This window comes from Pyrus communis, chromosome 2 (assembly GCF_963583255.1).
Source record: "Pyrus communis chromosome 2, drPyrComm1.1, whole genome shotgun sequence".
NCBI lineage: Eukaryota > Viridiplantae > Streptophyta > Magnoliopsida > Rosales > Rosaceae > Pyrus > Pyrus communis.
The window spans coordinates 8,218,587-8,244,601 of NC_084804.1; the positions used below are offsets into that span (position 1 = coordinate 8,218,587).

Genomic DNA, 26,015 nt, shown 5'->3' on the forward strand with positions numbered 1-26,015 from the left:
ACAGGTATTGGGTTTCAGCCCACCAATGGATCCAGCCAGGCAAAAGCAGATGGTAGGAGAAGTAGTAGTGGTTGCAAAATGTGGGAATCAAATGAACCTCTTGAAATATATAAAAAGGTTGTCAAATTTTTCGAATCATATAAATGTTTAATTATTCCTGAAAAGAAGTAAAGATTGTTGTGCTTTCTTGTTCTTAAACCTCAATCTTGGAAACAATCAAAAGTTGCAGTGGTCAAGAATCCCATTAGGTCATCAAGCATGAAAGCAGCAAGCCTGGGTTGGAGGATGCAGCATGCCACCACCTACCTTGGATTTCAACTGTAAACGATGCTGATAGAATAAAACAAAAAATCATTACTAAAAAGGAGATTAAAAAAAAAGTGATAATTTTTAATTAAAACGATATTTTAATCTAATTTAAACCATTAGAATGAAGATTCGAAATGATTACCACAATCTTTAACCAACACCAATATGTAAGAACAATTGATTAATGATCAAAATAAACCATATACAAAAAGAAATAATTTCTACAGACCCATATTGTTCATCTTATGCACATCTTTTTTCTTTCTAGCTATTGTGTTGAATAATTAAAAGAGAACCAAGGGTCAAAATTAAGACAGGATGCAGAAAATGAAAAACATCAGCAGTAATCATTCCCTAATACAAAAACAGCATGTGGATTCATTGTAAGGATGCTGCGAGCGTGTTTTCACCCCCATTGGACCTAAGACTACTTGTTCACTAAGCATCCTAAGAGCAAGTCTACCAGGAGTGGATAGCCCCGCACTGAGCCAATTCTCTCCAGCCCAATCCAATTGGCCAACTGACAGCCCAAGCAGTCCCATAGGCTGACCCAGAATGTGCTAAATCAAGGCTCGATCTATGTGACTTCATGCTGACGCCAACGTGATGTCACAGCCCGTTTTAAATTTTTTTGTGCCAAGTTCGTGGAAAACACATACGCATGGTTGCAAGTGGCCGACAGCGTCGCAGAGGCGAGGCCCACTGTGCAGGCGCATTATGGGGTTTTGGCATGGAGACACATGGCTCCTCTCTGTCCCTTGGATTTCCAACGGTTAGTTTTCTGGGCCATTGGATTTCCAATGGTAAAAAAAAATGAAATTTAAAATTAATGGCTACTGACGTGGCACAATGAGGACCGTTCGATTTTCAGATTAATGATCCAGATTTTTTAGCAAAAAAAATTTTAAAAATAAATAAAACGTCAGAAATTAATAATATTTTTTTTATAAAGTCAGAAATAAAAAATAATAATATTTTAATAAAATTGACTAGGCTATTTATTTTTAGGAGTGGAGATACATTTGACCTAAGTGCTGATGCCTTTTTTTAGAGGTAGACTTGCTCTAAGGATCTCCCCCAAGTTGATTAATATAGGTATGCATTCCGGATAAGGTTTTTTTCATTTGCTGCACTCATGTGTCCCTCTTTACATGTGAAGGGGTTTCGATTCAATAGGCGCAAAGGGGATTTCCATTCTTCCCCCTTCTATTTCTATTCGACCCCAATAATTATATAAACATTGAAAAAATCACCTAACCTTACTGCCAACTTTATAGTTTTTTTGCAACTACAATATTTCGTTCAGTTCACATATGCGTATTTCATGCACCCAACACAGAGCCAGATGGAAGCAAGGAGGATCTATCTGGTAAGAACTTTTAATGGTATTGTGGTCCAGTACTTAATCATGCTGAATGATATTCAGCTACTTATTAGACATCCCCTAAGATCAAAGGACAATTGATTCAAATCTTTTGTATGATCAGTTAGCTTTTAACTTATTTTATAAGTTAGTAACTTGACGGTTTATGCAACAATACTAAATCAATTAGACAATCAAACATGTTGTGTAACATCTCACATCGACCAATGAAGAGGGGATGATGTACCTTATATGTACATGCTCCCCTCCCTATAGCACGAGGCATTTTGGTATCGTTTGGTATGCAGACGGGACAGGACGGAACGGAATGGGACAGGACGGAACGGAATGGGACGGGACGGGACGGGACAGGACAGAACGGAACGGAGCTGAAGCAAAGATGCCCTCGGATGGAAAAAAGGAGGAAGAAGAAAGAGACGGAGAGGTTATAATTTTGTGTTCCACGGATGTGGAACGAGTCGTTCCAGGGGGGTGAGGTGGAAGGAAAATTCACCCAAAACTCGTCCCGTGGAACAGCTCGTTCCACCCGTTTTAGGCGCACCAAACGTGGGACGGAATGCCTTGTCCCACTCTGTTCCGTCCCGTCCCACGTACCAAACGATACCTTTGGGAACTCACTGGCTTCGGATTCCATCGGAACTCCGAAGTTAAGCGAGTTTGGGCTAGAGCAATCCCAGGATGGGTGACCCATTGAGAAGTTGCTCGTGAGTTCCCAGAAACAAAACCGTGAGGGCGTGGTCGGGGCCCAGAGCGGAGAATATCGTGCTACAGCGGAGTCGAGACTGGAATGTAACAATTTGGTATCAGAGCCACTCAGTCATTCGGTATAGATGTGCCGGCAAGGACGCCAGGTTCCCTTTAAGTGGAGTGGATTGTGAGATCCCACATCGATCGATGGAGAGGGGATGATGTGCCTTATATGTACATACTCCCTTCCCTATAGCACGAGGCCTTTTGAGAACTCACTGGCTTCGAATTCAATTGAAACTCAAAAGTTAAGCAAGTTTGGGCGAAAGCAACTTCAGGATGGGTGACCTACTGAAAAATTGCTCGTGAGTTCCTAAAAACAAAATTATGAGGGAATGGTAAGCCCAAAACGAATAATATCGTATTACGACGGAGCAGATCTAGGATGTGACACGTTGTGTTGTTAAACGATTGAATTGATAGTGTCACTTAGTTTGACAAACTAACAAAGACGTATAGAACGAGTCGATAATCTCGGAAAATTTAAGCTAACAGATAATGAGTTGAGCAGTGTGTATGTCAGACTTGCGGAAAAATGACAATTAGCCATCAATCACGCGTAAGATGGACAAAGTTTCAAAGTTTCGTGCTTACGTCAAGCATCCTAGAAAATACATGTCCGGATTCAGTTGGCGGGAAGGCATTGCGTTTGCCTTTAACATGACATGTTTTGGCGCTTTATTCCATAACTACCGTAGCTTCCCCATCAACCATCACATGCAACTGCCATCCTTTATCTGTTGGCGTCTTTGAGATTTGACTCCTCTCTCTCAAATGTCTCTCACACCCCCTACGCACACGGTATTTCACTGAATCAACCATGTTGGAGAGAGGAGAGGCCCCATATATCATCCACCAGATCTGTTTTTATTATTTTGTAAAAGATCATTGTCGGTTAGGTGCTTACTTCTGTTTTACCTAATCACATTTCTTTTATGTGTGTGTATAAAGCTCATGTATATAATCACAATTCCTTGAAAAAAAATCACAATTCAGTAAATTTTCAGTTATGTTATTACGCCAATAGGCACTTAGACGCTCGAAATAGACGCCGTTGAGCATATAGTATTTAGTTAAAGATCATGTAAACATTGTTGTAGTTAGGTGAAATTTAACGACTGCTAAATAATAGGCAATTGGTAATGCTTATTTAAGCGTTCAAGTGATGAATTCTTTTAATAGGTCATTTAATTACAATAATCTTAAACCCACTTTAAATATGCATTGAATTTGTTTATAGATATACCGATAATATTATATATAACTCCTCTCATTTGTAGGTTATGATATCAATATCGATGAAACGACCAGCTAGTATTATTGAATCCGAGGGCTTCGGTGAATCAATGACACATACATTGTCGGCATTTTACCCATTCGACGAGGCAGCAGATATGACACTCACATGGCCCTTCATATGGAGCTAAATATACATAGTTATGTAAGCAGTAGTACTCCATCACCATCATTCATACCTGCCTTTTGGAATTTCTGTAAGATGATCTCTCTCTCTCTCTCTCATGTGTTCCTCTATGTTATTACAAGAATCCTATCACTTTTGTTTTGGTTTCACAATCACAATTAAAATTAGGGTTTCATGATTCCCCAACTATTCGATCGATTTGAAAATGTGAAGGCATATATCATTCTTGGCCTGCATCATCATTTTTTCGCTTCCACGTACTTTTGATTCTTAAATTTCCTATTATGCATCATATCATGAACCAAACAAGTTAGTACTCACTACAACAATTTATAACATATATTTATATATATATATATAAATATATATATATATATAATATCTTTGTGTATTGAACATTTTACTAAACTTTATTCTGAAACAAGTTGTCTGCCATCATGTGAAATTTTTCTACTTATATTACAAAGAAAAAAACGAAATCATGTGAGCTTTTTCTTCAAAGAACAATGCTTCTTGCATAACATGATAACAAGCAAACAAACAAAAAGGGTATGTAATTCACATGTTGATGTAGGTCAAGAAGGAGGTCCTTTTTTACGAAGAAAATTTAGGAAATGAATTCGACTCAAGATTAAAATTGTAGTTGTTAACTACATTGCAAAATATAAAGTTGGTACAGAGGAAAAGGAAGATGATAGAGAGAAAACCAGAGAGATTGTATTAATTGAATGAATAAAATGTATACAAATGAACTTAAGGAAATGATAGCTGTACAATCCCTTATATAGCCATATAACCTACTTACAATAATACCTCTCTAACTATATTTCTGTTATATCAGTTATTATTCCCCCCTCAAACTAAACTTGGAGGATCCAAGTGAAGTTTGAGCTAGCTAGGTATTTGAGACTGATCTGGAACTACGAAACGAAGATGTCTGCACTGCTTCAACCCCTGTCTCTTGCAGTTTGGAGCAGTGTATGATAGTCTAGAGTTGTTGACATTAAGGCACTGTGTGACTGGACCCTTTTTTGGAACCTCTGATTTGCTGCAAACTGGTGACGTGCTTCTTGAATTTCCCACAGATAACTAGCGGAAGCAGTAAAGATCACACCACCAATAGTCATAATCTCAATCCGAAAAAAAATGAAGAAGAAAGAAAGAAAAAGAAACTAATGAAAAGCAAAAGGGAAAAGGAATCGACCATCAGGATCCATGGCATGAGCCTGGTGGCTCTGATACCATGTTAACTACATTGCAAAATATAAAGTTGGTACAGAGGAAAAGGAAGATGATAGAGAGAAAACCAGAGAGATTGTATTGATTGAATGGATAAAATGTATACAAATGAACTTAAGGAAATGATAGTTGTATAATCCCTTATATAGCCATATAACCTACTTACAATAATACCCCTCTAACTATATTTCTGTTATATCAGTTATTAGTAGTCAAGGTTCATCGTTTTTGTTAGAGATTCTACATCGAGAGTTTGACAAAATAAATTACGATGTATTAACAAATGACTTCATTATTGCACCGAGCATTTTAAGATAAAATCATATATATTCATGTTGGACGAGCAGATGGTTAAGTTGGAGACAATATTTGTGATGGACCATTTGGCCCGTCTCTTTGAATCTTAACATGGTGTCAAAGCAACTACTAGGTTTATCTTAAACTTAAATGACCAATGTAGAATTGGTAGCATGTGTAGAATTGGTTGTATGTGTGGCCCACTAAATAGTGATCTCACGTGAGAGGGCGTGGTTAATGCATCTATATTATTTGTAGTCAAAGTTCATCATTTTTGTTAGAAATTCTACATCGAGTGTTTGACAAAATAAATTACTATGTTTAACACAAATGATTTCATTATTACACCGAGGCATTTTAAGAGAAAATCATATATATTCATGTTGGACGAGCATATGGTTAAGTTGGAGATAGTATTTGTGTTGGACCATTTGGCCCGTCTCTTTGAATCTTAACATGGTGTCAAAGCAACTAATAGGCTTACCTTAAACTTAAATGACCAATGCAGAATTGGTTGCATGTGTAGAATTAATTGTATGTGTGGCCCACTAAATAGTAATCTCACGTGAGGAGGCGTGGTTAATGCATCTATATTATTTGTAGTCCAGGTTCATTGTTTTTGTTAGAAATTCTACCTCGAGAGTTTGACAAAATAAATTACGATGTATTAACAAATGATTTCATTATTACATCGGTGCATTTTAAGATAAAATCATATATATTCATGTTGGATGAGCAGATGGTTAAGTTATTTGGCCCGTCTCTTTGAATCTTAACATGGTGTCAAAGCAACTACTAGGTTTACCTTTAAACTTAAATGACCAATATAAAATTGGTTGCATGTGTAGAATTGGTTGTATATGTGGCCCACTAAATAATGATCTCACGTGAGGAGGCGTGATGAGTAAACCATTACAACTTAAGTTAAATGATTCGATTTTTAATTGCACCTAGAGGTGTTTAAATTGTGTGTAATATGATATGATTAATGATGGACCCATGGCCAATCTATAAAATCTTAGAGTTTCAGCTTAGGTTCATCATTCGTGTTAAATAAAGTACATGCATTGTAGGAGGCAGATTCTCTGCACTTCCACTTTTCGTGCTTTTCTGTTTTGTGTGGTTATGGTTAAGTCACGTCAATATTTTATATTGTTTTTTTATAAAGATAATAAGACAAAAAAAAAAGTAATATAAAATATTAACGTGACTTAATCATGACCACACAAATAAAAGGGTACGGAAGAGTACGGAAAGTAGGAGGACAAAGAATCTGCTTTCTGCATGGTATCTCAGTACATGTATGCATTTATATATCTAGGATCGATGTATGTAGCATACGCATGTATCATCTAGCTTTATTAGGGTAGCTTGTACTCTTAGTTTCTCATTTCTCATCTATCAATCAACAATATATCTAATTTGTCTTATTTGTTCTTTCCCATGTGGATTCAAGGATCTCCTAGTTGAATACGTATAGTTATTCTTCTAGTTTGGCTTTTATCTTGCGTAACATATGTAATCTGATTTTTTGTTTTTGTTTTCTTTTTTTAAAACATCTACGATACAAGGAGAATTTATTGATATCGAAAAAAAAATACACTCAGACATAACGGATATAAATCTAACCTCTCATAATACAAGAAAAAAAGGATTAAAAAAATACATGAAAAAAATTGGAATTGAATCATTAATTTGATGGACAATAATAAACCGCAAATATGAATTTCTGTGCATAGTTTACCTAAATAGGTTGCAACATATTTCCAATGGTCCTTTTCAAAACCTAGCAGTTAATTTGGTCTCAACATAAACTACAACAAACATTCGGTGTTCAGGCTATCTTTTTCTCTGTTTCTTTTCCAACTTATTGTGTGGTGTTTGATGAGAAGTGAAAGAGGATAGCAGCAGATATTGATCATTCACATACACTTGTGAGTTCTGAGACAGTACTGACTACTGAGACGGGAAAATAACCAGAAACAAGGTACACATGGGGTATCAAATATCACTACCCACATGGCTTTGCCTACAGAAGGCATCTTCAACCCAGAGATAGTGTTAGGTACGCGGTTGTTGCAAAGTCCAATTCCCTCTATCACTTGGTCTTGGATATAATATATGTACTAGTATAATATAATTGTTTTCCCTATAGTTTCAAAATTGATTGCTTTTAAAATGCAGATATGTCATTTTTGATAGTTGTTAATGAATTTAATCTGCATATTTTTTTCTCTATCTGATTGATTCATTTTACATTGACGTTAGGTTAGATTCCTTAAACGTGATGAGACTGATGAAACTCACTTGATCAGGAGGAGTCAAAGCTCGGCATTGATTAATTATATATGTCGATAGTTTTGTTGATTAAAGCACGCGCATGCAATTAAGCAGCGTAGAATGATCCTTAATCTGCGTTGTCTCTGACAAAGCACATCTCGAAGAAACAAAGAAGGAAAAAAAAAAGACTAGCTAGAAGATATGACTAATTTTTATTTTGATATATCTCTTTAAAATTATTCAAGGTTGTATTCAGAAAAGAAGCACGATGATATGTGTGTGTGTGTGTGTGTGTGTGTGTGTTTACATTTTCAATCTCGTTGCATGTTCAACTTTTTTACTTGATTGAGAATTGTTTTGCTTTTGGAGACGTATCTAAGTAGAGCCAGTATGTTCTAGTGCTTCCAATGTTTTATTTTGTCTATATTATATTAAAGACTTGCTATGCATGGTATTTGGTGTCAATAAAATAAATGTATTTGTATATGCTTTTGTCCACATATCTATTTTATTGACACGAGACATAATTCGTAATATGTAAGTTGTTTTTATATTATATCTACAGGACCATGGTTATGCACAGGAGATGTTTAGATCTTCTTGGTAAGATTATGGATCAAGAAGAAAATTAAATCATTTTATTATCCATCTTTTGCTTATGTGTACACTTGGTTTGTGCTCCTGCAGGCAGCAGGATCCAATTTTTTTGCTAATGCCCTCATGTAACAGTTAATGTATATGTTAATTCTTTTATACATGGATCCTTTTATCTTGTTATCTTGTTTTTCATGATCTAAACCAAAACAAGAGACAAGAAAACAGCTACGTACGTAAATGCAAGAAATCTGGATCCATCAATATTAATTAATTTTTTAAATCCTTGACCCCCAAAAGAATATTCTGTAAGATACAAATTATATAATGACTGGTGAAATTGCTCATTCAGATCGTTTATAGAATTGACATGCATCAACGAGGTGGCTTGCCCGATCGCAATCTGAGTTCAAAATATTGCTCTATAGTCAAAAGCTAACTGCTCTCCTCCAAAAGGCTTAATTAGCTTAATCTTCGTCTCCCTACTCATTGACTTATTTCTAGGGCCACTAGTTGACTTGGTCAGCTACTTCTCTGAAAAGATTCATGTCATATTGTAAAACTATTCATTAGCGTTTGTTTAATGATTTTGATTGACGATTGAACAAAGTAATATATGTGAGAGTACGTGTTGTATATATGAATAAGATCATATTCTAATTATGTTTTATCTCTCGCTTCACTCGTTGATTCTTTTTTATGGGATAAATAATTGACCCGACATCTTCTTTTTTTCCTACAATATTCGATGTTGTGAGCCTGGAAAATCAAACATTGTAAGAGACTAAAGACATAGGTTAAAATCAGTCACGCCCAAAGGCCAATGGTCGCAACTTATTCATGTGATTAAAATTCTATATCATTTCATTCTAAGCTGTAAAGTAGAAACTTCACTACTTGAATCAGGGTACAAAATGTTTGCCTTGGATAGCATATATAAACGAACACTTCCAAAATATTTCTCGACCGTGACAATAACTAAACGAAATGTTCAAATTCAGTTAGATGGCAATCAAAGAACGAATTGTCCTTTTTGTTTAATTTCAGCCTATATATATGCATTGACAAACTTGCAGGTGCATTCCTAACGTAAGTCATTAATCATGCCGGACAAATTGGGATTCTTCGATCCTTGGATTAAGGGCAGACTCCATCTGTGCACTGTGTCTCAGTGCACAACGACATGAATGGTCGCCAAATAGGACAAGTCAAAAGAAGCAGCTGATCATGTGGTGAAGTTGATCGGAATCAGTTTTCTGGCGTTTTCTGGGACATATATACCAAGTTTTTTTTTTTTTTTTTTGACTAGAGGTTTGCATATTAATTGTTCTTAGGAATTATTTGAAATCATATAATATCTTTCTACACCCAATTTAAATTTTAAATATGAGACATCCTTTTAAACCTATTACATAATTACTATAAAGTACAAGATGTTATTAACAATAAAACTAAATTTTATCGATAACCCACACCTAATAGTCAAACTCTTACTATCACCAATCTTTCTTCTACGAAACTTAGAAAGAGACAAATAAATTAGATTTGTGACTGAATGCCTCACATAAAAATCACAAGTCCATGAAGGCATATACCACTTCCCAGTCCATCCTATAGAAAACTGAGTCAATCACTCCAACGTCAAGGCAAACAAGACAGAAGATGGAGATTATGTACTAGTTTTCTTTTTTTTTTTTTTTTTTTTGGGTGTGAAAGGAAGCGATAGTAGATTCATTGATTGAGGAACTTCATTACATATGAGATACCATAAGCCATATCAAGGCAACGCACATTCTTCCAAGAGTAAATCAGAAATAAATAAAGGAGGAGAAACATCCCATTCACACTCCTGACTCAAGGTGAGACCAAAACGTGCTAGCCTATGGGCAATAGAGTTGGCTTGGCGGCAGGTATGGGTAAAAATAGCTTTAGTGATTGATGGAATTAACGCCTTGATATCTTCTATAATCTGTCCAGTTGGGGATAATTAATAGACTACACCTTAGACGCTTCCACAATCTAAAGCGAATCACTTTCACAATTGTTAAGTTTTGAAAACCCCTATTCGCCGTCCATCTCAAGCCTTCTCTAACCGCTATTGCTTCCGCTTGAAGTAGAGAAAACACGTCCACAAAGCACCTACTTCTTGCTGCCACAAAATTGCCAGTGTCCCCACGAATAATAATACCAAAACCGGCCAACTTCTTTTCTACATTCCAAGAACCGTCAATGTTCATCTTGGGCCTCCCCGTTGGTGGTGCAGTCCACTTTGCTTGAAGTGGAGACTATGTACTAGTGAAAATTGGTAAGCACAAAACCAGGTTGATGATATTTATGTAAATATTCATAAAATTAAATTCAAATGGCAAAGAGCATAGGCACCTACAGAAAAATTATGGGTTATTGCTATAAAGTGGTAACAAGTTAAAGGAAAAAAACATAAACTTTTGGATAGCGACTTTGACACTCATCTTTAAGTGTTTTGCACTCAAAAGGAGGAGTGCAAGAGATTCGATCGACTATAAAAATCACCGGCCAAGTTTTTTCCGAACATTGTAACAAAGATTTAAAGCCGAATGTCAATAGAAAAGCTGTAATCACCATAAAGGATACAATGAAGAGAGTAAAATTGCTGATGGAATTGGCAACAATATGACCGCAAAGGGTGGTGAGGCAGACATCAAACTCAGTAAAAACCAAAATTAGGGATACATAAATCAAATCTAAATTATATTGATTTGGTTATTCTACGAGAGAAGTAGTTATCCACAAATTCAACAAGAAAGAAGACAAATTCAACAAGTTAGTAGTATGGGTGTAAAGATAAGTTTACATATTGAATTAAGTTTGTGAGGGTATTTTAGGTAGTAAATTTGGATTTCAAAAAATATTGGTAGTTTAATTAAAAATATTATGGACATAGAAAATAAATTAGGTGTAAAGAAAGATTATATGGGTTCAAATAAAATTTTCCATTACTTTATTTTTTTCTCAGCCATAACAATTGTGTGTATGAAAAAAAATCACATAATTGTAAATAATCAGTAACTTAAAGTAAGATGATGAACGTAGGACGAGTTTAATTACCTTTTAGCTTTTCATCTTCAATTCTACTTCCGATGACCAAATTGTATATACTTTAGCATTACCCTGTTACTAATATACTTTAAAAATCATATATATTAATTATATTGTCAACTCATATTATAGCATATAAAATAAAATGTTATATACTAAGTGTTTTTGGTACACGTAGAATTTTCTTCGTTATAGAATCGACCTCGGTAAAGTGTCAGTCCGCTGCTTGTGCTTGACCAAAATCCACGTCCTTTTTTATATATGAATATGATGTATGATATCTTCTAGATTAAACAACACATTTAGCTAAAAATTAATGTTTATCCATTTTTGTAAAAAAATAAAAAATTAAAGTATCGAACCATACTCATTTTATCCTTATATTATTAACTAGATGATCATGCATATGTCATGAGATGCGTATGCAATGACGATAATATAAAGATTGTGCTATTTTTTATTTTTATTTTTTATACATTCATCCGTTAATTTATGTCATTTAATTCTCTTCAATTTATTAAATAGATGGTCAAAATTAAGAGATGTGTAGAAAATAAAAAGCAATGTTTGGATAATACCACCTTAATATAATCGGAGGATTGAGAGAACAAAAATTCAGCACTTATTTCATAATTGTTGTAATTGAAGTCTCATGTTGAACAACTACGCATGAATTTATAAGACTGAAAACAGAAACGAGTAAGACTAATGACAGCCTGCCTTTTTCGCGATACTTCACTTCTTTCAACCCTACAAACAGACCCCTTTCCCTGCTTCAGCGGCAGCCCACCCCATTTCTCATAGATTTCATCAACTGATCCCGTTATTTCACACCAATTGCATGGATTGCCTATATTATATTTATTATACATATTTTTATTATAATAAGACAAGGCATGGAAAGGTTTATGCCTCTCAACGCTACGCCTCGTATTTTGAGACAAAAATACCTCGACTTACATTTTCACCTCCGAAAATATTCGTATCAACTCATATAACTTCAAAATAAAATTGACGATAGGGATCAACTTTTCTGATTTAACTAGGTTTAGCTACATGTAAACAAGAGATACACCATATCCAAATTTACAACTATTTATCTTAACAAACTCCGACCTTGAACGTCTAACAAATATGTTGACTAATTCAATGTTTGTGATTGATTAAATATTCTTCGGGCTCACAACCCTCATCGTCAATTAGTTTTTGAATGAAGTCTCAATTTTTTTTTACGATATCATAGTAGGTTTGTCCACATGTGATGAAGCCTTCGCCAAGCTTAAATTGTCCACAAGATTCACGTAAAAAAATGTTATCATGAAAAAAAGGGAATCCAATTTTATAGTAGTATCAAATGAGATTTAAACGATTAGCTCACTGTAAAATTTAGCCCACTCCGTTACTTTTCAAAGTGGATAATATTGAAGACCTTAAAAAAATGAGAATCAAATCAGATATCTTTTACATTAAAAAATAAACAAACAACAAACTTTCTATGGGCTAATAAGGAGTTAGATTACTCAACCTAGATTTAATTAGTTTTAAAAGTGAACTCTTAACTTACTTTAATTGTGAACTAAAATAAATTAAGTGAACCGAAAAAACAAAAATATCTGGTTGGCCCCAAGTAAAGAAAAATTTGACATATCATTCGTCTGCTAATATCTTTTTTATGTAGTAGGTTAAGGTACTAAATAAAATACTTACCTTTTTGTATTTATAAACGGTATTAGGGACATGAATTCAAACACAAAGCTTTTGTGTCTAGTAATGCTCTTAATTACTTGGGTAATAAATATATTTTGCCTGATGAAATACCTTAAAACGTTGAGAAAGATAGCTGGTTGTGTTTTTCTGCTCACCAAGAAAAATTGATCATTTTAGCATATCAACATGTTGCTAGATTAATGTTACGCAAATTTATACGAGAATCAAGTGGGATACTAGTTGGAGAGATGATCAAAATACAACTATTTCTGTTAAGTTTGGAGAGATATGGTTAAAGATATGTTGTCCAACCAAAAAAAAAAAAAAGCAAACGTTGTCGGCAGCGGTTGGGATTGGTAGGGCCAAGCTGCCGTACAGAGGAACGGTCAACCGTCGATCACTGGCGGGTCCAGCTAACTAACACCAGAATATACCACCACGTCTCCCTAACGTGGCAACTGCCATACCCGACAGTTACCGTGACTTCGTCGTCTCTATCTCGGTTCACGTGTAGGTCTGCAAACCACATTCAACAAGCTTTCTTTTCAGTCAAAAAGCTTTCATTTTCAGCGCCAAAAAAGCTAGAAAACAGAAATTAAAAAGAAATTCATTATATCAGTTTTTCAAATTAAAAAAATGATACTTTTATTGCGTTTATATCATCATTCTAATAAAGATGAAATTCATCTATATTGGTGAATTTTATCTTTGTTAATAAGATACTATAAATATGGTATGAAAAATGTAATAAGTGTAATTACTCTTTTTCAACGCTTGGCCGACTCATAGAAAGAAGGAAGAAAAAGATAAATTTGATGGGTGAGAGATTGGTTTGAAAAGGTTTTGAATACATCGTTTTTGTATCACGTATCTTTAATTGTGATAAGTTATGCATACATGTTGATTAGTAACTCTATCTCATTTGATATGAGTCATATGTTTTACTTATCACTAGCATCTTGCCATACGTATACGCGTGACAATTGACTTTTTTATATATTTTTATTTAAATAATTAATTTACATATTTTTAAAAAATTATTAAAAAAGAAGAAATGAATTAAAGATGTGAAACCATCCACTAACATGGGAGTTTTTGTTTTTATTTTTTTTTTCTATAATTTTAAATATTAAATTCATTCAAAATAAAAATATGGTTAAATACTTTAGTTTCTTTTGGTTCAATTGTAATTTATGAAATTCCTGAAGGGCAATTTATAATATTTTGAATGTTTCACCAATTTAGAGTGCTCACATTATATATATAGATATCACATTGCACACCAATGTAATTTAAATAAGTTACCTCTCCTAGCATTACTTGTTGGTTTATAATATTCTTTTGTTTTGAGAATTGTTATCGACACTCCAAAAATCTCATTTTCCATTTCAAACTTTTTATAATTAGAAAGAAAAATACACTTGTAAGGAGTGTAGAATGATATTTTTGAAGTGCTAATAACAGTTTCTGTCACATCCTCGCCCAGGCCCCCACCACATCCTAGGCTCAACTTCACCGTAGCACAATATTGTCTGCTATGAGCCTCTACCACACCCTCACGATTTTGTTTTTGGGAACTCAGATGAGAACTTCCTAGTGGGTCACCCATCCTGGAATTACTCTCACGTGAACTTGCTTAACTTCAGAGTTCCTATGGAACTCGAAGAAATGAATTAAAAACGCAAAACCATCCACTAACATGGGAGTTTTTGTTTTTATTTTTTTCCTATAATTTTAAATATTAAATTCATTCAAAATAAAAATATGGTTAAACACTTTAGTTTCTTTTGGTTCAATTGTAATTTATGAAATTCCTAAAGGGCAATTTATAATATTTTGAATGTTTCACCATTTTAGAGTGCTCACTTTATATATATATATATATATATATATATATATATATATATATATATATATATATCACATAGCACACCAATGTAATTTAAAGAAGTTACCTCTCCTAGCATTACTTGTTGGTTTATAATATTCTTTTGTTTTGAGAATTGTTATTGACACTCCAAAATCTCATTTTCCATTCCAAACTTTTTATAATTAGAAAGAAAAATACACTTGTAAGGAGTGTAGAATGATATTTTTGAAGTGCTAATAACAGTTTCTTTCACATCCCCGCCCAGGCCCCCACCATATCTCGGACTCGACTTCATCGTAGCACGATATTGTCCGCTATGGGCCCCTACCACACCCTCACAGTTTTGTTTCTGGGAATTTAGATGAGAACTTCCTAGTGGGTCACCTATCCTGGGATTACTCTCGCGTGAACTTGCTTAACTTCGGAGTTCTTACGGAACTCAAAGCCAGTGAGCTCCCAAAATGTCTCGTGCTAGGTAAAGATGAGAATATACATATAAAGGTTACAGGATCCTCACCCCTGGGCGATGTGGAATGTTACAATCCACCCCTCTTAGGGGCCCGACATCCTCGTCGGCACACATACGGCCAGGGATTGGCTCTAATACCAAATTGTCACATCACGGCCCAGGCCCCCGCAACATCCTGGGCTCAACTCTACCGTAACACGATATTGTCCGCTTTGGGCCCCGACCACGCACTCACGATTTTGTTTCTGGAAACTCACACGAGAACTTCCCAGTGGGTCACCCATCATGGGATTGCTCTCGCGCGCTACTCGCATAACTTCGAAGTTCCGATGAACTCCGAAGCCAGTGAGTTCCCAAAAGTTCTCGTGCTAGGTAGAGATTGGAATATACATATAAGGCTTACAGGATCCATTCCCCTGTGCGATGTGGGATGTTACAATTTCCTTTGTTTTTTGTTTTAATATTGTGGGGTTATAAAGACAAAACTACAGAAAAGTGAAGTAATTTTTGTACCATTTATGTTGGTGGGCCCTATTTTTAATAAAGATATGATGCAAATATAGTCTAAAAGGGTAATGTTTGGAAAAAATAAATTTAAAGATAAAATTTACAAATTAAATAATATATCATCAATAGGAATTAGCACATTTATTAACGGTTAAGTAATAAACCAATCATCAACTTCCATGTCATTTAATTTACAAAATTTTGTCACTAAATTTAGTTTCTTTAGCATTACCACTGTAAAAATGTGATAAAAGTAAAAAGACATTAAAAAAACAAGACCAAGAAGAAATTTATCCCCACCTTTCTTCTTCCCAACTAAAATCCATCCCTAATTAATCGTTCATCTGTTAACCCTCATAACAAAAAATATTGATGAGATTATGACAAGTCATAGAGTTAGTTAAGCAAGGCTGTTAGATTGTTTAAGTTTTGAGTACTGTAGCACTATCAACGACTCCATGATTTTCAGAAAACTTGGTCAATGAAATTCAATCTTCTCTCTCTCATTTCTTCAATCTTAACATGGTACCATTTCCGTAATTAAATTGCTTTTGTAGGATAGGTATTTGTTACCGAAAATCTGATAGTTTGCTGGTGTTCGATGAACATTTTCCGGTTTAGTGATGATGCTGATAGCTTAAAGTTTTTGGGATTTTGTCCAAGATGGTATCAAACAGCTCCGACTATAATTACATGAGATTATCAGTTCCAAACCTCCAAAGTCCAGACTCTATCCGTCACTTATCACTTATCACATTTGTCTCTCTACGTACATTGTAGACCGTATGATTAGCTGGTTCAAGGCGCAGTAGTTTATCAACAAACATGACAAGAAGCTGTATGTAATAGACTACGTCTCCTTGTTTCGTGGAGCAGTTCTCCAATAATTAAGGTCCGTAATGACTTTAGGGTAAGACCATTGTACGTACGTAGTTTCAAGTTGGTTGCTTTAAGTTTCTAACCACCTTTCACTGTCAGCAGCACCTGATGGAGCCACTTCAGACACATATATTAATTTATACAGAAAACCCTAGGGTTTCTTTTACTCCTTTGGGCCACAATGTACCATTCGCCAATTGGTGGGTTTGACTTCGCATCCCTAAGGTCACGGAATTGTGACTACCATGCCTCTACGTCTCCTACCAAAAAACCCCGTGCCTCAAATGGTAAGCTCTGATTAATTTCACATTTTTTTTACGTGGACAAGAATACTAATATATATAGTCCGGTGGATAGAAATTCTAATAGCCCTCAAGAAAAAACAAATAATAGGCAAATAGTCCTCACTGGCTCCAACCATTTGTCCGCCACTGCTAACGAGAACAAGGCAAATGCTCAAATGGTTGGTGCCAGTGAAAGTGATTCTCCTTGATGCCTTTCTACAAACAAATTATCGCAATTTTCACTACTAGAATTTTGGCCCTTTTCATTGGTGTCTATTATAAAGAATGGGCACTGATATTGGTGGCAAACCCCAATTACTACCAAACAGCCACTAAATAGAAGTCCATGTCCTATATAGAAGTCTCTATTGCTACAATCACCACCAATTAGATAATGGTGGCACAATGAATAATTACACCTTTGAAATATTATATAATTTTTATACATCGGTGTTCATATTGTAATATTTTTTTTTTTTAAAGGGCCCATTAATCTGGGCACCCATACAGTTAATAGACTACACAAAATTGCATGTTTGCTGTAGTCTTCCATAACTAATCACATATTAAAAAAAATCAGGTCTAAAACCAATGAACTATACTAAAAAATATGAAACTATCCGTCAAAGTATGAAACAGACACCAAATTTGAAGGAAATTGCCACGTAAAAGACTTCACATTTTCTTGAACACCTCCAAACATGTTTTTTAAGAGTGACATGCTCTTGGTAATGCTTGAGCCTTAGTAATTGCTATCTCTACCTGCAAACACATAAGCACATGGATCAAATGACTAAAATATACACAAAAGTATGCCTTTACAGTTTTATTGTTTCCTACAACTTGCATAAAAAGCATATACTTGCACGTACAACTCTCTAACTTTCCACACGAAAAATTGAAGTGGCAAGTAGATCAATTTTTCAGCAGATAAATTTAAGAGTCTCAACATTTCACAAGCGATATACTTGCGAGTAGATAAATTTTCGATCAAAGGATATGGTTATCAATTATGACATCACAAAAACATTCTAAAGGTAAGACCCACTGTTTTGAACTAGTGGCTTGATGTTATCAATTTACATCAAAGTGAACCATTTATCTAATTTTTGGGTCTTAATATATATATATATATATATATATATATATATATATATTACAAATTCAACATCAACACAAGCACCATCAAATTTCAATTTGTTTTCATTTCTTTTTATTCCTTTTTGTTCAACCCAATCAACTTCCTTGAGAAATAAAACAAAAGGTAAAGAGAGAAAGAGAGAGTTCCCAACTTGGCTCAACTTTGCCTTTGGAAACCAGGCACTAAAAATAGAGATGGACTTGGTAAATATAGATAGACTTGGTGGCTCTGAAAACAAGTAATAAGATAAATTTGTTAAGTAATTTTATCATGGTCAGGTTTTTTTTTTGCTTCACAAGCTATACAATAAGGACAAAACAATCGTCCCACCAACTGGTCCTCATATTGCCCACCTAATCTCTACTAATTTCTTCTAATTAATAAAACACTCATTGTAATCTTATAAAATTACCACTTTAATCCTTTAATTAAAACATAATATGAATAAGAAATATAGGGTAGAAAAGTAATTTCACACAACCAAATTTTGCTTTTTTTTTTTTTTCAAAACCTCATCTACATGTGATGTTAAAATACATCATTCATTAAAAAAAAAAAAAAAAAAAAAAGAAAGAAAGAAGAAAACCTCTCACTCCCCCCACGTTCTCTCTCTCCCTCTCTCTACCTCATTTTCTAAAAAAATATGCTCATACACACAAAATGTGTAGCCAAATGCTAGTATCATATATAATATCCTTACCCAACAAAAAAGAGTAAGGAAAAAAATATACAGCAACTAAAATTACAGATAAGAGTTAAACACTAGGGTCACTTAAGCAAAAAGTATGTGCAATAAAAAAATTGAAAATTAAAAAGGAATTTTACCTTCAGCCACAAACCTGTGCAATTCTCTTATCCCTCAAATGCACAACAATGAAAGAAGAGAAACTAAGAACGCTAAATAAATTTAAAGAGGAAATTACTTAAAGAGGTAATGTATAAATCAACAAAAACAAAACCCAGCGGGAAATAATAAGATAACCGTTCTTGAATTTTAACCTGACAAATTCATGGCATTATTAGGCAGCCACAAATTTTCTGTTTTGACAGCCATTGTTTTCAATGGTCTTTATCACCTGGATTCAAGACGACACACAATCTAATAAAGCTGACACCTTCATATAAGTTAAATTTATCAAACTCAAATACCAAATTGTAGAAAAATTAATCGAAATCCAATTGAACAGAGACAAAACCCAACTCAATAACCAAGAGAACAAAACCCAATTAGCAAAATCTCATATTCAAACCTAGAAATCACCAAATCAGACAAAACCGAGAAAACACAATTGAACACAGGCAAACCCCATGAGGAAAATCACCTGAGTTGCAGACTCCGAGAGCCAGAAGTGGCGGAGAGATTACAAGTTTAGGCAAGTCGGCAGGGTCGAGGTATGAAGATCGACAATACGTACGAGTTTGGGCTCGATGGGCGAGGTCATTGACGTGTGCGGAGCAGAGGGCAATAAAGGGACCTATAACCGGAGATTTTGAATTGAAACCGATTGAAATTTCTTAGATTGAAAGGGAAAAAAAATCTAAAAAATCGAGAAAAAAATTCATAAAATTGAAAGGGACCTGAAATTGAAAACATGTTGTCCTCGGCAAACGAGCTGACGAGTGAACCGTCCACGTTTGAGACGTCAATGAGGAGAGGTCGTGGATCTCCAGGTCGACCTGAGGATAAAGAAATCCAATAAGGACGTTGAGAATGTAGATCCCTAAGCCATACGACACGTAGTGTTAGAATTCCTCTATCCCACATCGGTCAGAAGACTTGAGAACAAACCCTTTAAATAGAATTATCTTACTCTAATTAACATCGAGACCTTTTGTATTAAAACTTCATACCTAACAGATTGAGCAGGTGGCTAAGTGGGGACAATATCGGTGTTGTTTGAGTGAACTCATGGCCCGCCTACCTGAAATTTAAGATGGTATCAGAACTTGGAAAAGCCTTAGCTCGGTAGGCTCTCTATCTCAATCCGAGGAACTGAACTAGAACTCAGGAAGAAGCTAGCCTTAAATCCGCTTTTGATAGTCTACTTCTCTTTTTGGCTCCATGTGGTTGCAGATGTGTGGAACTTCACATGTGACCGATAAAATGGTGTGGAACTTCACATGTGACCGATAAAATGGGGTCTCACGTACGAGGAAGTGTTAGAATTGGCCCATAGCCTGTCTACCTGAAATTTAAGACATAAAAGCGAGGACCCAAGAAAGCTTTACCACACATCACATGTGACCGATAAAATGGGGTCTCACGTACGAGGAAGTGTTAGAATTGGCCCATAGCCTGTCTACCTGAAATTTAAGACATAAAAGCGAGGACCCAAGAAAGCTTTACCATAAAAAAGGTAAGGAAGCTAGGGGGAGGAGGAGAGGGGTTGAGTGCAAGAAGGAGAGAGAGATAGAGAGAACGGCTGGTTAAAAATTAGGGTTGAAGTAAATTTTGTTGTTGTCGCGTTCTAGAGAGAGCAAAGAGTGGGAGATAAGATCGGCAAATGCCATGGTTATTTTGGGTTGTCGGCGGTGAGAGAGGAGATAAATCTGGAAGAAGCAGAGAAAGAATAAGTGGGAGTGAATTGAGATCAAATAGAAAGGAATTTTTAAAGTTGTGGAGTTGGGGTTGCTGTGATGAGTTGACATTGTAAAAATAAGGGGTTCATCCAAAAGCCTTCGCTCCTGTTCAATAAAATCTCTTTTGAGCTTCTCGTAATCTCGATCTCGACGACCATCGATGTCGAGTTCAAACTCTGTAACAATTAATGTACGCGGTCTTCCTTTTGGTCATGTGGTTGCCGATGTGTGGAACTTCACATGTGACCGATAAAATGGGGTCTCACGTACGAGGAAGTGTTAGAATTGGCCCATAGCCTGTCTACCTGAAATTTAAGACGTAAAAGCGAGGACCCAAGAAAGCTTTACCATCGAAAAGGTAGGGAAGCTAGGGGAAGGAGGAGAGGGGTTGAGTGCAAGAAGGAGAGAGAGAGATAGAGAGAACGGCTGGTTAAAAATTAGGGTTGAGGTAAATTTTGTTGTTGTCGCGTTCTAGAGAGAGCGAAGAGTGGGAGATAAGATCAACAAATGCCATGGTTGTTTTGGGTTGTCGGCGGTGAGAGAGGAGATAAATCTGGAAGAAGCAGAGAAAGAATAAGTGGGAGTGAATTGAGTGAAATATGAATATCAGCGGATGTTGAAAATATCTTTTAGGGTTTGATAACTTTGTGTTTTATATGGATGCGAAAATATATGTGGAATAATACTATTAAATAAATATAAAACTATTTTTGACAAAAAAAAAATGGAAAGCAAAACTGAATCCTAAGTTAAAAAACAAAACAATATGACTTTGGTGTCAAAATTTTTACAGTTGACACTAATGAATAGTGTTGAAAAGGTTTAAGGCACCAAATTTAAACGATAGTGACACATACATTTACAAAGCTACTAATAGAGAAGAGTAAACTGTCGATTTACCCTATGAACTTTCATCTAACTTTCGATTTCCCCCCTGAACTTTTCTATTGGAAAATTAAGGACTCAAACTAATTTCTTTTAGCCGATTTGCCCCCTACCTTTAGTTTTTCATATGGTTCATCCATATTTCTGTTAAGTGAGGTTATGTGCACAACATATGAGTGTAGTTAAGTCATTTCACTCTTAAAAATGATTAAAAAACTGAAAATAAATAATAAAAAAACAAAACTTTCCCTCTATTTTTTCACATTAATTCCTATCCTCAAATTTATTTTTCCCTCTCATTCCTATGCATGAGAAATGACATATGGTGTTATTGTCTTCATAAGTAGCTAAGTTAGTCTTTTTCTTGAAGCATCTACTACCATTTTTATTTTCTCTAACAAATTAATAATTTGATAAATGCTCATGGTGTTACTGTCTCCAAAACAGTGCATTAATATAAGAAACATGTTCATAATACTCATAAAAAATGCTCAAGATAATTACATAATTTTCATAATGTCATAATAATCTCAATACAATTCCACAAAATGATCCTTAAGAAGTTGGAAAACGTAAGAGATTTTACCATCCATAAGGTATATAACTTAGCTACATTTGTAGTACATGCTTCAAGAAAAATATTAACTTAGCTACTTATGAAGATAATAACACCATATGTCATTTCTCATGCATAAGAATGAGAGGGAAAAATAAAATTGAGGATGGGAATTAGTAGGAAAAAATAGAGGGAATTTTTTTTTTTTATATTTATTTTCAGTTTTTTAATCATTTTTAAGAGTGAAGTGACTTAACTATACTCACATGTTATGCACATGGTTTCACTTAATAGAAATATGATGGAATATATGAAAAACTAACGGTAGGGGGCAAATCTGCTAAAAAAATTAGTTTGAGTCCTTAATTTTCCAATAGAAAAGTTTAGGGAGGAAATCAAAAGTTAGGTGAAAGTTTAGAGGGTAAATCAATAGTTTACTCAATAGAGAATAGTATCCTCAAATCGGTGTCCTATAGCACATTTTCTAGTAGTGTTTGGCCGGCAAGACAGGTGATGGTTTTTATGTTGTGCATATGGAGGCCAATGGAGGCCTCCCAAGGAGGAGATGAAGTTGGTCACGTATTAATTTCAACGCTGACGTGGTCACATGTAAATCTGAGGTGTTCAGTTTTTCATGGGTCCAACCATAAAGTATCATATACACGTACCTACCCAAAAGGATATATAACTTTCACAATTCAACCCACGTTGAGTATAAATGGTTTATAATGAAGGATAAGCTTCGTCAGCACCACGTGTCCCTATTTATTATGCCATATAAAGAAAATATTTACATAAAACCGTTACACTAGCACATACCGTCTTGTGTTCGTCAAACAAGTTTACACATGTTTTAATTTATTAACACAAAACATTATATTAGTATACTCATGTCATGTCATGCAAGTATGTTACCAACCTTTAAGGATGTTAGTTATGGTTAAGAAATATAAAACCCTAAACTGGTGTAGCATTATTTCATTTATTTGTTCCGACATTTATTGGGCTATATATAAAGTTTATTCCTTTCTGGAATAAACCCTGATTGATATGAAGTTTCATTATAAAATTAATTGACAATATAGAAAGTAGTTCAGTTTACTTATATGTCTATTCAAGGTCCATTCCATATCATTGTGAGATTCATTCGTAACACACCCCTCACATGTGACGAATTTTCAAGGTAACACGTGGACAACATATTGGGATGACGTGGAGCTAGCAGTGTGGCTGTCAGGTTTCATGTGACACAACTTACTATGATACTATGAAGGAATTAAGTTGAGGTTCTACCACAAAACCAATTGGCAATATAGAGAGTAGTCCAACTTACTTATAAACCTATGCAAGATCACTTCTTCTATTAATGTATGTAGGATTCATTCTCAACGAATTCTGATAAGTCTTGAAAAATACGGTCGAACATCCGGCTTCCCTAAAAAAATAAACAACTCGGAACAAACATCTGCATGCATAAGTCCGAAGTAATAAAGATATCTTTCAGTACGTGGCCCCGAGTCTCTTGTTGTTTGGCCTGCATGCATTCCAGTTGGGGGTTTTGGAGCAAGTGAGGAAACAATAACCGTTTGTATTTCTTCTTATATTTTTTTTATTATTGTTTGATACGGTTCCTCTTTGATTTGATTTTATTTTATTTTTTATTGGATTTTAGTAAACCGTTGAGAAAAAAAAAAGAAAAAAAAGGGAAAGACATTCCTCTAGCATTACATGTCGTTCATTGTGTATTTCATTGTGTATTGTATATAAGTTAGAATTTTTCTCAATCTCAACCATTGTTTAAACAAGATGGTTAAGATTGAATCCAAAACTACCATAATTTCAATCAATTAATATTTGTACATATGAATGATGGCATTGATTAATGAACTAAAAAACTATAACTCGCATACACGTAGCTCGCTGTGATTAAAAAAAGACATTTCACATACGCAGAAGTGCGGGCAAAGAGGTTATTTAATATATCTGCATGCATGCAAACATACGCCAGCTTCAACCCCACTGGCTCTGCCTCCTTGTACACCGCCGGCCTTGGCTCCCACAGCCTTTTCTCTATGGCCCTCCCCTTCTGCTCAGGTCAGGTCAGGTCACCCCCTCAATCCTAATTCCCCATTTACTCTCTTTTCTTATTAATTATTTAATTTGCGTATCAATGTTGTGGATATATATGCAACTTAGTCACTTTAATGGTCGTATTCCCTAGTGTGTATATTCCGAAACTTATTGGACAAGTAGCGTCCACAAGTTTAACGCGTGATAAATAAGTTCTAAGATGATTGACATAAGATGAATGATGCAGGTGAATCTATAAAATTATGACTAAAATCTTCCATTAACATTAAGCACTCTAAGTTGCGTGAGTAATGATTAGCTTTGATATATGAAAGTTGTTTTCATCTGGTTGTCAATGGTTGCAAGTTGGAGTCACATGGACGTGAAGACGATATAAATTTGTGAAGAGTAATGGATACCAATCGTGAACGCATGGTCTCTCATTATGGTGGTATACAGCTTTGTTGTCTAACTTGTCTTATCTCGTTATAAAAATATCGTTTAAGTATCTTATTTTGTGTAAATAAATAAATAAGAGTAATGCTTACATCTCAATGAATGCTAATTCGAAAAAGAAGAATTTGAACTATGAGGTGAGTATGGTAAATACTTGATACCAGTAAGCTTACAAAACCTGACCATAGACGATTTATTTTAAATTCTGATTTGTACATATATTTGAGTAGTTTACTGACGTTCTTTCAAACAAACTAACAAGGGAAAAAAAGAAAAACAACAAAATAAACCATGAACAAAAGGTGCTTAGGCATACTTTTATGAACAGTGCATATGATTTGGAGGTATTGATGTAGTTATGTATGAGGAAAAATAATTAAAATTATAGCTTAATTCATTTGTATTAGAGAGCGTGGACTTCTTGTTCAATAGTTGGGTGCACTAACTAGGCGTGGGTTGTTTGCTTCAATAGTTTCATGTGATCATTTCTAATCTCCTTTTATGGCATGCTAATTATCTTATACAAGTGAGTTTATTAGTACAACAATCATAAGTTTAGTGCCTTAAGGAACAATTATTTTGACTTTTTGCTGCAATCACGACATGTATTTAGAAGTGCGACAAGAAGTTATCCTAAAATCTGAATATATATACCTTAAAAAAATGAGAGCGGTACATTGGTTCATTGGCCGTTGGACGTTGGTTAGTAATTGGCAGGTAGTTTTCTTGGGATACAAGGATGCTTGTTTGATCTTCTCTTTCCTTTTTGGACTGCTATTTTATCCTTTTGAGTTTTCCACAAAGTTCTTTTTATCCTTTAAGAATTTTGATCCCATTTCTTGTTCTTTGTTTTTCTCTATTTTATTCATCTTTTTAGCACTTTCGGAAAGTGGCTGTGGATCAAAACCATTAACTCGATCAATGTGAATGCATGCGAATATCCTTTTCTTCCATGCTCAACTCACATATATTTTTCTTTTAATTACCCATCTAAATAAACAAGCATTTTCTTAACTTTTTTTCCCTTGTGAAGGGAGATCAATTAAATTTCGTCACAAGATTATCAAAATAAAGAAAATAAGGTGGATCCCTCGTTGTCATATGATAGATCTATTACATTGGAGATAGCTTAGGGCTTACGTGATGGGGTTACATTCTAAAGGAATTAGCAAGTGGGTGGTCGGGACATTTATTCATACTTACTGTACTTGAAAAAAAAATATAAAAAGGAAAAGGAATAGCTCTCCTTTTAACAAATTA

The 26,015-nt window shown here is 34.8% G+C and overlaps 1 long non-coding RNA gene across 1 annotated transcript; it reads right to left on the minus strand.

The window, feature by feature from the left end:
• Positions 1-17,412: 17,412 nt before the first annotated feature.
• On the minus strand, positions 17,413-19,937 carry LOC137723207 (uncharacterized). The gene is made up of 3 exons (XR_011066868.1): positions 19,787-19,937; positions 19,531-19,683; positions 17,413-17,829 (listed from the first exon to the last, which is right to left on the minus strand). It is a non-coding gene; the product is annotated as an uncharacterized lncRNA (long non-coding RNA).
• Positions 19,938-26,015: the final 6,078 nt, after the last annotated feature.